This window comes from Phocoena phocoena, chromosome 6 (genome assembly GCF_963924675.1).
Source record: "Phocoena phocoena chromosome 6, mPhoPho1.1, whole genome shotgun sequence".
Taxonomy (NCBI): Eukaryota; Metazoa; Chordata; class Mammalia; order Artiodactyla; family Phocoenidae; genus Phocoena; species Phocoena phocoena.
Genome location: NC_089224.1, coordinates 35,871,086 through 35,884,515, shown reverse-complemented (window position 1 = coordinate 35,884,515; position 13,430 = coordinate 35,871,086).

Genomic DNA, 13,430 nt, shown 5'->3' with positions numbered 1-13,430 from the left:
TAGACCTGAGCAAGATCATTGAAATCTACAAAAGTCCTCAAATCTAAGGCATAATTACCTAGAAGAGTACTTTTGTGATCTGAGTAATTTTTGTGTCACGTTTTTTTCAGGTTTGCCCTATTTTCAGATAAAATTATTTTATTACTTTTGAGAATAATATTTTATGCAAACTTAAATACAACCAAACAGTTTAGCAAATAAAAAGAAAAAAGGGGGCTTCCCTGGTGGCACAGTGGTTAAGAATCCGCCTGCCAATGCAGGGGACATGGGTTCGAGCCCTGGTCCAGGAAGATCCCACATGCCATGGAGCAACTAAGTCCGTGTGCCACAACTACTGAGCCTGTGCTCTAGAGCCCGCGAACCACAACTACTGAGCCCGTGTGCCACAACTACTGAAGCCTGCACGCCTAGAGCCCATGCTCCACAAGAGAAGCCACCGCAGTGAGAAGCCCGCGCACTGCAACAAAGAGTAGCCCCCGCTCGCCGCAGCTAGAGAAAAGCCCACGTGCTGCAACGAAGACCCAACACAGCCAATAAATTAATTAATTAATTAAAAATGGCAAAAAAGAAAAAAGGCTATGGACTCCAGTGGTTAAGTGTTCAGGCTCTGGACACAAATACATTTTGTTAATCCAAGCTCAACCACTTATTAGTGGTGTGATCTTAGGCAAGTTATATAGTTTCTCTAAGCCTCTGTTTCTTCCTGTATAAAACAGAAATAATAATAGTACCTTATTGGGCTTCCCTGGTGGCACAGTGGTTGAGAGTCCGCCTGCCAGTGCAGGGGACACGGGTTCGTACCCCGGTCCGGGAAGATCCCACATGCCGCGGAGCAGCTGGGCCCGTGAGCCATGGCTGCTGAGCCTGCACGTCCAGAGCCTGTGCTCCGCAACGGGAGAGGCCACAACAGTGAGAGGCCCGCATACCGCAAAAAAAAAAAAAAAAAAAACTGCAGAAACTAATCATTGGATGTAAAACCATTAATCATTGGAAGGGTTGGTTGTCAGACCAAACTTCTCAAATGGTACTGGGGAGTATAACAAATCACAGCGACGAAAGGAACTGCAGGAAGGCAGCAAGTTCTCTGCCCAGGCCAATCACACCCATTCTTGACCAAATCCCCCTCTTACCCTCTCTGGAAACTTCTCAATAGTTTGGTGTGGAAGTCTGGGAACACGCTGGAGGGCAGTCCTTAAGAAAAGGAGTTTCTTAAAGATGTTTGCAAGAGTCTCCCCATAACAAGAGAGAAGTTAGGGTAGCACCGGGTTAGGTGGAAGAACAAAGCCTTCTTCTAACACTTTGATAGCTTCTTGTTCAAAAGTCTAAATTAATTACAGGACTAAAAGAGTGTGAGGATAGGACCACTCATGTCATCCGTAACAGTTACAGTGGACACAGCAAGCAGAGTTAGGATAAACAGAGATACTTTCATGGTCCTTTTTCCAGGCTTTTGCTAAGACGTGTAAAAAAATTAATAAACAGAAATCTCAATTAAATAGAGTCAGGAGACCAGAAGGGGTCGCTTTCCTGCCCTGTGAACATAGCAGAGCCCAAGAGGAAGAAGACAGACTCTTCTTTCCCGGTAACGACTTGGCCAATGAAAAGCCATGGACTCTTTGTTTACTACAGCCCTCCCAGCCTCCTTTCCTCTCTAAAAAAGTGTTCTCCTCCCTTTGCCCTGCAGGGACTTGCACACGGCTGCCATGGTTGCAGACTCCAGATTGCAATTCTCTGCTGACCCTGAAAAAACCCATCTTTGCTGGAGAAATATCTGGCAGTCTATTCATTTCAGGTCAACAGACAGTAGGAAATATAGCAGAAAAGAGAAAGCAAAAGAAGCTAAAGAGAAACACAGTGAGGCCAGGTAACAGAAAACTATCCACCAACCAGCTGGTGGTCATACTGATTTTGTACACTAACTCCACATCTGGGCTGGTGACCAAAACTTTGCCTTCGCATGACCTGACATTTGATAATTTTCCATTTTTTTTCCCCATTGTCAATGGAATGTAAATTCCAATGGAGTAAGCCAGTTGTCTGGCTGGTTAATCTCTGTGTTTTCAGAGTTTAGAAGAAGATCTAGTACTTAATATACACTTAACAAAGGTATGCTGAATGAATGAAAGAAGAAAGGAAAGAATGCATTCCTCCTCTGCAACACTAAAACAAACCCTTTTAAAGTGTAAAATTCAATAGTTTTTAGAGTTTTAAATCTAATTTTAGTGCCGTTTCCTTACTGTAAAAATAGATCTCGTACCCATTAGCAGTCATCCCCATTTCCCCTCCCCCTAGCCCCAGGTAACCACTAATCTTGGGTCTCTCTGGATTTGCCGGTTTGGGACATTTCATATGAATGGAATCAGATAATATGTGGTCCTTGTGGTCCTTCACTTAGCATAATGTTTTCAAGGTTCATCTATTGTGTATCATTTATCATTCAATCCTTTTCCTTGCTAAATAATATGTCATTGTATGGATATACCACATTTTGTCTATCCATTCATCAGTTAATGGGCATTTAGGTTGTTTCTACATGTTGTCTTTTATGAATAGTAATGCTATGAACATCCATGTACAAGTTTTTGTGTGGACATATGTATTCATTTCTCTTGAGTATACACCTAGGCATGAGATTGCTGGGTCCTATGGTAACTCCATGTTTAACGCTGTAAGGAATTGCCAACCTGTTATCCAAAGGAGCTGTACCATTTTACAGTCCTACCAGCAACTTATGAGGATTCCAATTTCTATACATCCTTGCCAACACTTTTTACTATCTTTTTAATTTTAGCCGTCTATATTAGTTTCCTGTGTCTGCAGTAACAAATTACCACAAACTGGGTGGCTTAAAACAATAGAAACTTATTCTCTCACAGTTCTGGAGGCCAGAGTCTGAAACCAAGGTGCTGGCAGGGCCACACTCTCCCTGAAGGTTGTAAGGGACAAGGCATTCCTTGCCTCTTCCAGCTTCTGGTGGCTGTTGGCATTCCTTGGCTTGCAGCCACATCACTCCACTCTGCCTCTTTCTTCACATTACCTTCCCCTCTGTTTGTCTGGCAGCCACATCACTACAGTCTCTGCCTCTGCCTTCACATGCCATTCTCTTTGTTCCTCTATGTCTTCACATGGCTGTCTTCTTAGGAGGACACCAGTCATATTTGATCAGGAGCCCAACCTACTCCAGGATGACCTCATCTTAACTACATACCTATGTAAAGATCCTATTTCCAAATAAGGTCACATTCTGAAGCCTGGGGTTAGGACCTCAATATACCTTTTGGGGGAGATAACTCAATCCATAACAGTAACCTATCTTGTCACCTATCCCAGCATCCTTGGGCACACAACCCTTTGCAATAGTTAATCCTTTTCCTAAACCTAGTCCTTACAGCTGGGTTCTTGCTCCCAGGCTTCGCTGCTGTTTGTTCTTCTGCTAGATGTGCTACCTATGAGCCATTACGGATAGTCCACATGGAGGTCCAGATTCGTCTAGTCACAATTGAGACCTTCCCAGGTAAACTGCCTCGCCATATCCTGGGCAGTTTAGTTTTACTCTGCACATGGTTGGGCCCACTGTGATGCTGCCTGGCCCCAATATCTGCTGCTACTAGGTAGTGTTACTTTCCTCAAAAGCACTGGAAGTTCAATGCATGGAAACTCACATTTTTGGCAGGCAGTATCTCTCACTCCTTTTGCCATCCTGGCCACTCTGTGATGCTATCCTCAGCTCCCCAAGGCAGAATTTCTTGGTCTTTCCCTGTGCTTTCAGTTAATTTACATGCCTCTGACTGGAGCACTGACACTGCATAGTATATAGTAATCATTTGGGGGCCTGTCTTCTCCCTTTGACCATGACCATGAGCATGTTGTACTCATTTTATCTGCATCTTTGTCTTCTAATCATCAACAAAGTGCCCGGCTCATGATGTGTCCAGAATATGTTACTGAAGGAATGGAGAAATGCTTAGAATATTGCCCACCAGCACCCTTCCAGGATAAGTGTTAGTCTTGACTCCAAAGGCATATTGCAAAAAATCTGTAGCCCACACCCAGGTCTACACTGAAACATTCTGGATAACTTGTGAATAAGCAAAGCCCTGAGGTACCCCAGTTACCAAGCAAGCTCTCCAGAAGAAACATGGCTGCAGTGCTCCTGTTGCAAGAGGCACCTCATGCACAATATCCAACATGTGGAGAGAAGGATTATAGTAAGAGATAGAGGATGTTGCTAGTGTAATTTAAACATATTGGTGTATTTGTGTGTGTGTGTATGGGGAATGTATGGGCATAAGGAGAGTATGGATAAGCTCCCATTGCCTTCTAATGAGGGCAAAAAAAAATGAGTCAAAAAGCTTCTATCCAGCCATAATGCTCTTTAGTGTCTGTGCTCCTTCACTGAATCCTGATGATAAAATATATTTGTCACAGTTAAGGTTAACCAATAGAATCCAGAGCTTCCAAAGCAGCCACGAAAAAAAAAAAAAAAAAAAACAGGGGATAGAGAACTTTATCAATATAACAGAAAACAGAAAGAGATGGGGAGAAAGCAAAGAGTTTATGTGATAAAATATAAAGAAATGAACAGGAAAGATGTAAACCAACTAAATGAAAACAGCTGCCTCAGGAAAGGGCTCGAACTAAAAACTCTATGGTATCGTTAACAGTCAAAAATAAGAAAATATTATACAGTGTTCTTCAGCTTGCTTTTCTAACTTACCTTTTGGTATTTTTGTTGTGATTGTATTGTAACTATAAATTACAACTTATATATGTTAAAAGCTATCCCACTTATGTGCTCCCTTAGCACACTACGGTTTTCCATCAAAGCACTCAGCACACTTTATTACCATTGTTCTGTTACTTGCCTTCACATGTGCACTCTAATCCCTTAGAGCAGGAACCATTTCTATCCAGCTCACCAGTGAACCCTCAGTTCCTAACAGGATGCTTCCTATTAAATAATATATGTAGTAATATGTGTTAATTGTCTCCAATGCTAGCCTAATGCCTAACACACACCTTAACTGGGGTTAAGTTGCTGGTAATTGAATCAATACATGAGTGCATGAAAGAACGGGATTCCTAGCATTGTTAGGGTTTCACTCATTCCAAGGATTTCTAGAAAAGACAGATGTCTTGCATGGCTTACATTCTCCAAGGGCCCAAGCTACTCTTTTGTTACTTTTCTTTGGGTACAACTAGAAAGTAGGGGTCTATTTGTGTTGGTGGCATTCTTTCACTCCTCACTCCACAACCTGTGATTTGCTTTTGCACAGCAATTAGCACTCAAGTTACCTGTCTGCTTTAATGCAATTTCCAAAAACCACCTCACATCAGGAAAGCTACATAGGCACTTAGAGCAGATTCCTTCTCTCATCTCAACCCTTCCAGGCACCATCTCCCTTCTCTTCTCCCCAAGCCTCTGCTCACCTCTGCCACAAAGCACTTCAATACAAATTTGTAAAATGGCCATTATCCATCATCAAGGGACTTATAAACCACATGGAAACACCTGAATTGAAGCCTAAAGCCATTCACTCCAGGGAGTCTTGCTCCTCTCATAATTCAAAAAGATTCATGCACCCCAGTGTTCACAGTAGCACTATTTACAATAGCCAAGACATGGAAGAAACATAAACGTCCACTGACAGAGGAATGGATAAAGAAGATGTGGTATGGGCATCCTTGGTGGCGCAGTGGTTGAGAGTCTGCCTGCCGATGCAGGGGACACGGGTTCGTGCCCCGGTCCGGGAATATCCCACATGCCGGGGAGCGGCTGGGCCCGTGAGCCATGGCCGCTGGGCCTGAGCATCTGGAAGAGGCCACAGCAGTGAGAGGCCCGCGTATCAAAAAACAAACAAAAAAAAAAGATGTGGTACATATATACAATGGAATATTACTCAGCCATAAAAAAGAATGAAATAATGCCATTTGCAGCAACATGGATGGACCTAGAGATTATCACATTAAGTGAAGTAAATCAGATAGAGACAAATACCATATGATATCACTTATATGTGGAACCTAAAAAAGTGATACAAATGAACTTATTGACAAAACAGAAACAGACTCACAGACTTCGAAAAGAAACTTGTGGTTACCAAAGGGGAACCCTAGGGGAGAGGGATAAATTAGGAGTCTGGGATTAACGTATACACACTACTACATGTAAAATAGATAATCAACAAGCACCTACTGTATAGCACAGGGAACTCTACTCAATATTCTGTAATAACCTATATGGGAAAAGAATCTGAAAAAAATGGATATATGTATAACTGAATCACTTTGCTGTACAACCTGAAACTAATACAACACTGTAAATCAACTATACCCCAATATAAAATAAAAATTAAATTAAAAAAAATTTCCAGTTATTTGGTAGTGCAAATAAGATCGAGATCCAGCAGAGTAAGCCTCAACTTCCTTTGAGTTCTGACAGCACTTTGCAATCATTTGTGTACTTCTGTCCTCAACAGTCTTCCATCTCCAAACCCTTGGACTTTAAAGTATTTTAAGGAAGGGCTTGTATCTTATTCTGAATCTCTGATGTCAGCCCAAAGACAAACACAGGAGACGCTAAGTATTAGTACAAATAAATGAAATGGACAGCGACTTGTTTCCCCAGCTTTAAATCTAAATAGATGTGCCCCCCTAAGCAAGTCGTTTCACCTCGCTGGGACTCAGTTTCCCCATCTGGGCCTCCAAGTGCTCCTCAAACTCTGACAATCTCTAGTCTAAAACGCTGTGGAGATCTTGCCACAAACCCGGTGTTCCCAGCAGGCTACCTGTATTGATTGAAAGACCGGGGGAAAGCAAGGCGGAAATAAGTCCTGAACTGTTTTCTTGCCCCAAGGGGCAAGCGCCGCTGGGAACCACTCACCGTCCCTAAACCAGGGGGTCACGTAGCTCAGGATGTAGGTAGAGTCCACTATGTTCCTGACATGGTCCCGGAAAGCGTGCAGATTCTGCCGCTCCTCGCTCCCCGCGAGGTCCTCGCATCACCTGCGCTCCGCTCCCTGCGCTCAGCTCCCAAGAAAGCCCAATGAGACAAGAGGGATTGTCCAAGAAAAGCACCCAGCGCCGAGAGCCGGAGCTGCAGGGAAACCAGGACTGCCAAGGAAAAATCAAAACTGCAGTCAGGGGTGGGAGGCGGCGGCCGCCCAGTCTCCGCTCGCGCAGGTCTCCTGCGCGGTTTCGTTTCCTCTCTGGCTGCCGGGCCCGCCCACCCGCGGGCGCAGGCTGATCCAGAGGGACCCAAGAGGAACCCTGCTAATTGCTTTCTGATGTTCATTTTATTCATCTTACTTTCTATTTTGCTTTTACATAGGTAAAATTTAGTTAAAATAAAATGCACAGATTTTAATTTACAATTCTGAGTTTTGCAAAATGTGTGCGGGTGTAACCACCTTCCCCAGGTTGTGTGGGTCCTGTGGCCAAGTGTCTTTTAACTTTACAGGGAACTGTCACCTGTCTTCCAAAATGGCCATCCCATGGTCCCTTCCCTCCCGGAGTGTGAGACAGCTCCAGGTGATGCACATCCAGGAAATACACGCGTCGGTCAGTTTTTTTGTTCGCTTGCATGGTTTGGTTTGGTTTTGTTTCTTGCCAGGTGTGAAATGGTGCATTATTGTCAAATATATGTACTCCAGATATCTTCTCCCAGTCTGTGACTTATCATTTCATTTTCTTCAAGGTGTCTTTTCAGCACAAATCTATTTTGGTGCAATCTAATTTATAGGGTTTTTTAAATTTTTGTTTACTGCCTTTTGTGTCCTCTTTAGTAAATCTTTGCCCACTCCAAGGTCATAAATATATTGTTTTCTTTAAGAGTCTTTGTGCTTTTAGCTTTTACGTTTAGGCTGTGACCATCTCAAATTAATTTTGTTGTGGTGTGAGGCAGAAGTCAAGGTTTCATTTTATTCCTGCACTTCCAACTGTTCGGCACAAACTGTTTCATTTGTTGAAAACTCTTCCTTCTCCCATTGAATGGCCTCTGGCAACTTTGTCAAAAAAAACCAGTTGACTGTATGTGTGCAGGTCTATTTCTAACTCTTGTCTAGTTGCTGATACTGCTTTATTCTTCTTTGTAAAGATTATATTGACTATTCTGGGATTTTGACTATATTGGGATTTTGATCAGAATTACATTGAACCTACAGATGAACTTGAGAAGTGACATTTTTAACAATGTCAAGCCTTTGAACCCATGAACATAAATTTTCATTTATTTAGGTCTTTAATTTCCCTCAGCAATATTTTATAGTTTTAAGAGTACAGATCTTCTACATATCTGTTAAATTTATTCTTAACTATTTTATGTTCTTTGAGGCTACTGTAAATTGAATTGTTTTTAAAGTTTCATTTTCAAATTGTTTGTTGCTAGTATATAGAATTCACTAATTCACTTATTAGTTGTAGTGATTATTCTATAGATTTCTTAAAAATCTCTAGGTAAACAATCATGTCATTTTTGAATACATGTTTTTTACTTCTTTTCCAATCCTTATGCCTTTCATTCTGCTTCCTTTCCTTATGGCACCTCCTATGGCTTCCAACAGAAAGTTGAATAAAACTGCTGAGAATTGACACCCTTATTACTTGTCTCAGCAGGGAAACAATGTTTCACTTTAATTACAAAGTTTGTAACAGAGAAGAACAAACCTGACTCCATATTGAATCTATTCCTTTAGCTCTAACCTTTGTGCTCTGTTGCCTGTGGTTAGTCATGCTGGCTCTGCACCAAGGGCTCCTCAAACTCAAAAGAATATCGCCTCCAGCCTGAAATACACAGGATAGCCCATTCTCAAGGCTCTGACCTTTAAAGGTATACCACTTTTCCGTTCATATAGAGATTAAAAGTTGCAGAACAGAGAATAACATTTGTCTTGTTGGAGGTTTATAGGAACATGTGACCAGACCTACCTTGACAGCTGCAAGAAGAAAGGATTCCTACACCAAGAAGTCTGCAGCAACCAGTCACACCCCCTCTCATTTTAGTATAAAAGAAGCCTGAATTGTGACTCAGGCAAGATGGTTCTTTGGTACACTAGTCCACCATCTTCACAGTCCACTGGCTTTCCGAATAAAGTCGCTATTCCTTGCCCCAACACCTCACCGCTTGATTTATTGTCCTGTCGTTTGGTAAGCAGTACAAGCTTGCACTTGGTAAACAAGTTGGCTGTTGTTTTTTCTTAGATGCCCTTTATCAGATTAATGTTTTCTTGTATTCCTAGTTTGCTCAAAGTTTTTATCATGAATTGGTGTTGAATTTCTCAAATGTCTTTTCTGTATCTATTGAGGTGATCATATATTGTTAACATACTAAACATTGATATTTATTTATTTATTTATTTTGGTTGTGTTGGGTCATTGTTGCTATGTGCCAGCTTTCTTTCTAGTTGTGGCGAGCAGGGGCTACTGTTTGTGGTGGTCCGTGGGCTTCTCATTGCAGTGGCCTCTCTTGTTGCGGAGCACAGGCCCTAGGCGCGTGGGCTTCAGTAGTTGTGGCACGCGGGCTCTAGAGCACAGGCTCAGTAGTTGTGGCGCATGGGCTTAGTTGCTACGCAGCATGTGGTTTCTTCCCATAGCAGGGCTCGAACCCGTGTCCCCTGCATTGGCAGGTGGATTCTTAACCACTGCGCCACCAGGAAAGCACCATTGATTGATTTTTTTTTTTTTTTTTTTTTGGTGGTACGCGGGCCTCTCACTGTTGTGGCCTCTCCCGTTGCGGAGCACAGGCTCCGGACGCACAGGCTCAGCGGCCATGGCTCACGGGCCCAGCCGCTCCGCGGCATGTGGGATCTTCCCGGACCGGGGCACGAACCCATGTCCCCTGCATCGGCAGGCGGACTCTCAACCACTGTGCCACCAGGGAAGCCCTGATTGATTTTTGAATATTAAACCAACCTAGAACTCTTGGGATAAATCCCATCTGGTCATGATGTAGCACCCTTTTTAAAATTATTCTTTTCTCCTACTTCCTTTGGGTTTAATTTGCTCTTCTTTTACTAGCTTGTTAAGGTAGAAGTTTAGATCACTAATTTTATACATCTTTCTTTCCTAATATAAGTATTTAAGGTTATAAATTTCCCTTTTCTCATCTAAGTTCTAACATCCCATCAGTTTTGATACATTGTATTTTCAATGTCATTCCATTTGAAATAGTTTCTAATATCCCTGTGATTTCTTCTTTAACCTATGAGTTAATTAGAAGTGTGCTGTTTATTTTTCAAATATTGGGAATTTCCTAAACAGCTTGACGTTATTGACTTCTGATTTTAAACTGTTGTGATCCAAAAGCATACGTTGTAAGATTTCAGTCTTTTGAAATGTACTGAAACTTGCCTTATGGCCCAGCATATAACGACTATCTTGATATATCAAGTAGCTTCTAGATACACTTAAGAAGAATGTGTATTCTGCAGTTCTTGAGTATAATGTTTGATAAATTTCAATTATGTCAGGTTGGTTTATTAGTGTGGTTCTAGTATTCTATACCCTTACTAATTTTGTCTACTTGTTATATCAAGTAGTGAGAGGGGGTGTTAAAATCTCCAACTATGATTATTGATTTGTCCATGTGTCCCTTTTGTTCTATCAGTTTTTCCTTCATAAATTTTGTAGCTCTGTTATTAGATGCATACACATTTAGGATTGTTGTTTTCCTGATAAATTATGTCTTTATCATTATGAAATGTCTTTTTGATACTTGTTATATCAAAGTCTACATCATGTGTTATTACAAAACTCGTAACAGCTTTCTTAAGCTTACTGTTTGCATGGTATATCTTTTTCCATCCTATTGCTTTCAACCTCTCTGTTAATATTTAAAGTGCACCTCTAGTATATAGCTTATAGTTAGGTGTTCCTTTTTTATCCAGTCTGACAATCTCTGCCTTTTAACTGGAGCATTAAATTATTTCCATTTAATTATTATATGGGTTTAAAACTGCAATTTTGCTGTTACTTGCATCTGATTTTGTTCCTCTGCTTTATTCCTTTGGGTTAGTCAAATATATATTTTACTTTTATCTTTCTTAGCTATAAATTCTTTGTTTTCTTTTAGCTTTCTCTTCCTCCCCCCACCCATATATGTGTACACATAGTAGTTGCTCTGTTGTTTACAACATGCATCTTTAATTTATATCTATTTATTTTTTTTAAAAATAAATTTATTTTATTTTTGCGTTGGGTCTTCGTTGCTGTGCACACGCTTCCTCTAGTTGCGGCGAGCGGGGGCTACTCTTGGTTGCGGTGCGTGGGCTTCTCATTGCGGTGGCTTCTCTTGTTGCGGAGCACAGGCTCTAAGCGTGCGGGTTTCAGTAGTTGTGGCTCGCGGGCTCTAGAATGCAGGCTCAGTAGTTGTGGCACACGGGCTTAGTTGCTCCGTGGCATGTGGGATCTTCCCGGACCAGGGCTTGAACCTGTGTCCCCTGCATTGGCAAGCAGATTCTTAACCCCTGCGGCACCAGGAAAGCCCCTATATCAGTCTACTTATAATCAATATGATAAGATCAAGTAAATATAAAGTAAAAGATCCTTGCAACCATGTCATTCCATCCACCCCAGGCCATCATTTGTGCTATTGTCCTAACTTTTACTCTTCTATATATTATAAACCACATAATACAACATTATAAGCTTTATTGTAAAAAGTCAGTTGTCTTTTAAATAAAATAAGAAAATGAGAGTCTTTTCTATTTTCCTGTGCTTTTTACCATTTCTGATGCTATTCATTCCCACTTGTAGATACTGGTTTCTTTCCCTCTGATGTCACTTCCCTTCTCGCTCCTCCAATACGTTGTTTAGGCTTCCAGTGAATTTTTCATTTCAAGTATTATTCTGAAAAGTTCTAAGAGTTCTACTGGCTTTTTCTACTTTCAATTTCTCAGCTGAGAAACTCTGTGTTCATTATAGCTATCTTCTCTTTAAGTTCATGTATATATTTCTAATAGTGTCTTGAAAGTCTTTGTCTGCTAATTCCATCATGTGGATTATCTCACAGCATGTTTTTGTAACTGTTTTTTCTCTTGCCTATGGATTTCTTCACATGTCTAATAATTTTTTATTTTACACTGGACATTTACAGATATGCTGTAGAATCTCTGGATTCTATTATTTTCTCTGGAGAGTGTTGCTTTTTGTTCTAGCATGCTAACTTACCAGCTATTCATTTTGAAATTACAGAGGCCTTGTTTCACACATTGTGGTGGGTTTCACACATCTGTTAAAGTTTTGCCTTTAATGAAAGGTGACTCCCTTATTCAGGGGTATAGTCTTTTCTGCTAAGGCAGGGTCCTGAGGGGTTTCAAGTGAAAAGCCCTACATGTTTCCACTGCCTTTCCAAGTTGGTGGGACTCAGACTGCAAATTCTGCCTTCCCTTCCCAGCTGAGATATCTGTTGAGCTTTTCCAGCCTTCCAGCTATTGCTTACCTGGGCCCCTTGGATTCTCCCCTGCATGTATACATTGCAAGGACAGCTAAGGATTTAAGTGAAGGTTATATACAAATTCTAGGGGTCCCCCGTGTGTTTCCTTTCTTTCAGAATTTTCCCCTTCAGTATCATCACTTTGGCAGCCCCAGGGTTCATCTTCTAATTCAATGCCTGTGATTTTCTGCTTGTCTGCAAACCTCCATGTGGACTGGGCGGGGGAACCCTTAGAAGAAAAGCCAAATAAATGCAGTTCTCATGCAGTACAGTTCCTGTCTTTCAGTAGTCTAATTCCCTCTAGTTTCTGCCTTTTGATTTTTTTTTCAGTGCCTTCAAGTATTTGTTCTTTATATTTCGTCCATTTTTATCACTTATACAAGCTATTCTGCCACTAGTTGGGTTTAGATTTTTAACTGAGAAAAAGAAATCAGATCCAAAATTCCTTAAAAAAAAAAAAAAAAAGACATGCTTCCTTTTATGCTACCAGTAGGAAACAACAGAGCTTTGAATAAGTGGATTTATTAAACATCAACAATTATAGTGTAGAATCTCAAAGAACTGAAGTCCCAGAGATACAGTCATGTGATAGATCTGTACGTAAAATCTGACCAAGGTCGGGGAAGAAGGGAAGTGTCACAGAATGGTGAGAAGAAAGGATTCAGCAGACTCTCTACCTCACCTGGGCATTACTTCATCCAATACATTTACAGAGTATCTACTGTATGTCAGGTATTGTGAAAAGAACTGGGTATCTGGAGATATGTGAAAAACAGTCTCCCTCAGAAGCTTGGAGTCTGATTGGAGGAGGGAGCAGACAATAAAGATATAAAAGTGTAAACAATTAAGAAATTGCCAAATGTGAAGTAATACAAAGAAAGCAAGCAGAGTCATGAGATGGAAAATAATGGACATTGGAAAAAACTATTTTAATACAATGGTAGGAGAATATTTTTCTGAGTAGGTCACATTTCAGCTGAATCTTTAAGAATGAGAAGGA